This window comes from Primulina eburnea, chromosome 1 (assembly GCF_022965805.1).
Source record: "Primulina eburnea isolate SZY01 chromosome 1, ASM2296580v1, whole genome shotgun sequence".
Classification (NCBI taxonomy): domain Eukaryota; kingdom Viridiplantae; phylum Streptophyta; class Magnoliopsida; order Lamiales; family Gesneriaceae; genus Primulina; species Primulina eburnea.
This window is the reverse complement of record NC_133101.1, coordinates 45,920,787-45,926,442: the sequence shown is the minus strand read 5'-3', so window position 1 is coordinate 45,926,442 and position 5,656 is coordinate 45,920,787. Positions and strand designations below refer to the sequence as shown.

The 5,656-nt window shown below is 36.7% G+C and overlaps 1 long non-coding RNA gene across 1 annotated transcript; it reads right to left on the bottom strand.

The window, feature by feature from the left end:
* Positions 1 to 2,051: 2,051 nt before the first annotated feature.
* Positions 2,052 to 3,246, bottom strand: LOC140812201 (uncharacterized). Its single transcript, XR_012113623.1, has 3 exons — positions 3,136 to 3,246; positions 2,697 to 2,751; positions 2,052 to 2,085 (listed from the first exon to the last, which is right to left on the bottom strand). It is a non-coding gene; the product is annotated as an uncharacterized lncRNA (long non-coding RNA).
* Between the last annotated feature and the right edge of the window lie 2,410 nt (positions 3,247 to 5,656).

Here is a 5,656-nt window from a genome sequence, read left to right as displayed (position 1 = left end):
AGTCTATTTACCGAGTGTACACGGACCCGAACACGGAGGTCTGCACGGGGTCCGTGTCTAGTGTTTTTCTGCGCGAATTATTTCCTTCTTTAGAGTTTTATTTTGTTAGGAGCCTAGATTCTAGTAATCTTTTTGATATGTAAACCATATTGGACGAATTTTACACACAATACACATATTATTTTTGAGTTTTATCAAACTTGTGAGATTTTTCTCTCAACTTTTCAAGGCTTTAGATTTGTTAAATCAAATCAAACTTATCAAAGTTTATAACTTTGTGGCGTTTGTCGATCGTGCTTGTGCGGATTGTCGTAGGCATCGTTCTTTGAAGGTTCGTATCAAATTTCGATTGTTATCCTCGTGTTTATTTGTTGCTAAACTTTTATCGTTTAGAGGTGAATAACACATCAATTGCTTGATTCAAAAGATCGGGAAAACATACGAGTCTTATTATCGTAATTAAATAGAGGGTGCGATTTCGTTTTAATCGTGTTTGCTATTTATTCGTATCGAGATTCACATCATTTGGTATCAGAGCTTTGGGTTTATTGAATTCAAGTAAGTATCTTGTTATTAAATTTCAGATCTGTGATATTTCTTCGTTCCTTGTCAGATCTGTGTCAATCTATCGTTCTTCGTTTATTTTTTTCGTGAATCTGTGATTCTCGAAAATTTTTGCTCTTAGTTTTTTTTTTTGGGATTTTCAAGTAGTACTCAACCAAAAAAAAAAAGAGTACAAAAATTCCAAAAATTCACCATTATTTCTTTTTGATATATTGTTCTATTTTTCTTTAGAGAGTCATATTTAATTGTCTCTCACAGTCAAAATATATATATATATATATATATATATATATATATATATATATTATATTCGAATTTCTTGTCTACACAGTCCAAGTGAGTCGGTTGCAATTGTTCACAAGTTGAAACTTGATTGTTTGATTTACCCGAATACAAAGCTTGAGCACTTCCAAGAGAGCCTTCAAAATTCGAGTGATACACTTGAGTGCGAGTGACTTTTCTTTGGAGTGAACGGTGAGTATTTGTTGTGAGCAAACAAAATCAGAGAGACGAGTGATTTCTTTGGAGTGACCGTGAGCATTTGGGTGAGGATTATTTTATTGCTACTAACCTTTTCTTGCAGGTACAAATTTGAAATTAAATGGAGAGGGAGGTAGGAGATAGTTCTAAACTGGGGTTATCTAAGGTCCAAATGGAGGCGTTGTCTGGACATTTTTCTAGGATGATGAAGATTGAGATGGAGTCGTTACATGAGCGTTTGGATAGGATTGAAATAAGTCCTAGTGGGGGTAAATCTAAGGTTAGAGATTTGGATAGAGGCGAAGATGAGGAATATGATTTAGGGGGAGAAGAGGAGAGTCAAAATGAAAATTGGGGTAGGAATGGAAGAGGTAGAGGAGTTGGTAGAGGAAGAGGAGAAGCTATGAGGGGTAGATTTAATGATGGGCATAGGGACGATGGGAACATGAGTAGTATTAAGATAAAAATCCCATCATTCCATGGTAAATCTGACCCGGAGGCGTACCTAGAATGGGAAAAGAGGGTAGAATTTGTCTTTTAATGTCACCATTACTCCGAGCAAAAGAAGGTTAGGTTGACGATGGTGGAGTTCTTAGATTATGCTCTCATCTGGTGGGATCAATTAGTGACCACTAGGAGGAGGTATAATGAGAGACCTATTAAGTCTTGGGATGAGATGAAGAGAGTGATGAGAAAAAGGTTTGTGGGGCCCTTAGCTCCTAATCGTTATTACAATGCAATCTGATTAGGGTTAAGTAATTAATCAAAGCGGAAAACGATTTTAAAATTTTTTTACAACGAGCCCAAAACATTTCTTCTAGATTTATAATACTAAAAAATAGTATTTAATCTCAACTCATAAAACACGCCCACACGTAATCAAAACCAATCACATACAAACATATCATATCCTCGGGACATGCCCCGGTATATAGATACATATACATATATACTGGGAACAAAACATAAACATAAAACCTCAGCACAAGCTGTGGCTCCCTCAAGAAGTACCCTCTCCGGTCTCCTGATATCCCGGAGTACCTGCCATTGTCCACACACAAAGACAACAACAGCCCCCCTTAGGGGTGAGCAAAGCTCCGTATGGAACAACCAATCATATATACCACATATATCTAAACAATGATATATGGTATGCAATGCATGTATGTCGTGGAGGTATCATGTCAAATGCCCATCCACTGAGCACATGTCAGAATCAATCGAATCGCTATCAAATCAAATCAATGCTCGAGCTGGCACACCGGCCGATATGAGAATACACGTATGATAGCGTCGGAAAAGCGCCATCAAATCCCACATCTCATATCCAATCATATGGGGCCGCAATTGTCTATTCTTTACGGGTCATATAATACCGGCATAGTGATTGTGTTCACAAACCCCGGAATCCAATCAAATCATATCAGCGTATCCAAGGATCATAGCTCAACGTGTATGTCATGTATCGATGTATGCATCAAACAATGTGTGTTAACAAAACATTTATTTTGTACATTGATACTCAAATCTCAATGTCATGTATGCCACATCAAATCATCAAATAGGCACATAGACACGTATTCAAATCCAATCAATCCAACATATATCATATAATACAGATACATGTCGTATGTTACCCGGTCGCAACATACCTCAATTCTTCGTATCCAGTTGATGTAGCCTGAAGATATTGATATTACACTTTATCTACATCAATAACATACTCATTCCAATCAATAACATGCCCCAAAATCATTAATATGAGTTTCAAATATCATTTGAAACTTCAAAAATTCATATCAAATCAAAATCATATCATAATTCAATTCCGACTTCAAAACTTAGTTTCTTGTCAGTTATTCTACCGCATATATAACCGACACATAATTCTTCAATCTCAATCCAACAATTAAAATTCCATAATTATAATAAATTAGGAATAATTCAAAATAACATCACTATAATCATCTCTTCTTCGATAAAATCATACATTATTCAACAATCTTCAACTTCTGTATGATTTAACAATTTATCGGATTTATTCCAAAAATCGACGAATTTCAAACATCACCAAAACTATGAAATTTATACCTCAAATCGAAGACCTCGTGTCAACGATCCTAGATCTGAAGTCGGTTCGTCGATTGGATAAACCGATAAGTCTCACGATCAAAAAGAAAATCAAAAATATATATTCGCTTTTCCCTCGCTCTAGCTCACCTCTCGGTTGAATCTTCTGAAAGTGAAACTCACTTTCACGTGAGTTTCAACATTATCTTTTCTTTTTTTTTTATAATATTATATTATATTAATAATAATATATTATTATATATATTAATAATAATATAATAATATATACAATTTAACATTTTAACGTCGGTATATCCTTTTGGATCAGTCATACGATCCAATTTTTCAAAGCTCAAACATGAAACTTCTATATCTTTGAGTTTTCTACGTCATATCCAAATCTCAAATCATTTGGGTTTCATATGAAAAAGATATGTCACTATTTACTATTTTGCCCTTAAAATTAATTCATTATTATTCAACTTATCTACGAAAATGCCATTAAAATAAATTGAATATTTTTCAACTTATTTACCAAAATGCCATCAAAGCTATTTTAGTCTCGGGATCTCACATTTCTCCCCCTCTTAAAAGATTTCGTCCTCGAAATCTCAAATATCTTTATATACATAACATTGGTAAACATATATATGTGACTAGTTATAGTACATATCAAAACTAAAATCAGAAAACGGATCAGAATACATAGAATACAATGGAACAGATGGACTAGCATCAAATAAATGCGGGTATGCATCTCGCATTTTGCTTTCCAACTCCCACGTCGATTCTTCAACACCATGTCGTGTCCATTGTACTCGAACCAACGGAATCGATTTGTTACGAAATATCTTTTCCTTTCGATCCATAATACGAACAGGTTGTTCAACATAGGAAAGAGAAGGATCCAGTTCAACCTCGTCAGGTGCAAGTACATGTGATGAATCCGGTTCATATTTCCTCAGCATAGAAACATGAAACACATCGTGAATAGCGGATAGAGCTGGTGGCAATGCCAATCGATACGCAAGATCACCAACTCGATCCAGAATCTCGTATGGACCAACATATCGAGGAGATAATTTCCTTCGCATGCCAAATCGAACAATGCCTCTAAAGGGAGATATTTTTAAAAATACTCTGTCACCTTTCTGAAATTCCAAGGGTCGTCTTCGTTTGTTCGCATAACTCGTTTGACGATCCTGGGCAGCTTTCATCCACTGCCGTATCAATTGAACCTTATCGTTCATTTCCTGTATCATTTCAGGTCCAGTCAATTGTTTCTCACCAATTTCATCCCAGAATAACGGTGATCTACATCGTCTCCCATATAGAGCTTCAAATGGTGCCATACCGATACTCGTCTGAAAGCTATTATTATAAGAAAATTCTACCAATGGTAAGGCATCTTGCCATCCAATTCTGAAGTCCATCACAATCGCACGTAACATATCTTCTAACGTTTGAATCGTACGCTCAGTTTGGCAATCAGTTTGAGGATGATAAGCAGTACTCATAGCCAAACGCGTACCCATAGCTTCTTGAAAACTACCCCAGAATTTAGAAGCAAACCTGGGATGACGATCAGATACAATTGAGATTGGCACCCCATGCAGTCTCACAACATTCTCGATGTATAAACGGGCCATTCTTTTATAAGGATAAGTCCGCTCATACGGAATGAAATGTGCAGATTTCGAAAGCCGATCAATAACCACCCAAATAGCATCACAGCCCTTGGGCGAATGAGGCAAATGAGTATCAAAATCCATAGCAATATGTTCCCAATTCCATTTCGGGATTTCAAGACTATGGAGCAATCCTCCAGGTTTCATTCTCTCGGCTTTCACTTGCTGGCAGAAAAGACATTTCGAAATAAACTCAGCAATGTCCTTCTTCATACGTCTCCACCAGAATTGAGGTCTCAATGTCAAATACATCTTCCGACCCCCAAGGTGAATACTGTATTTGCTACAATGTGCTTCTCGAAGAAGGGTAGATCTCAAATCAGAGTCATCAGGAACTACCAGCCGACCATTAAGTCGTAAAGAACCATCAGAAGAAATCTGAAATCCAGACTGATGTCCTGCAGATACAAGTTCTTTCGACTTTTGGATCTGAGCATCACTTCGTTGGGCCTTTTGTATTTTCGATATCAAGTTCGGCTCAATTTGCAATGCTGAGACAGTGACATAATTCCAATTCGAGTGAAAAGTCCAGCCAGAAGTACATATATCCTCGTGTACTTTGGCGACACTGACAGAAGCTAGAACAGAGTCATGAACTTTACGGCTCAGGGCATCCGCAGTAACATTCACCGATCCAGGGTGATATTGAATCTCACAATCAAAATCCTTCAGGAGATCCATCCACCTGCGTTGCCTTATATTCAAATCAGATTGAGAAAAAAGGTATTTCAGACTCTTATGGTCCGAATAAATAACAAACTTTTCTCCGTACAAGTAATGTCGCTAAATCTTCAAAGCAAACACAATGGCGGCCAATTCGAGATCATGAACAGGATAACATGTTTCATGAGATT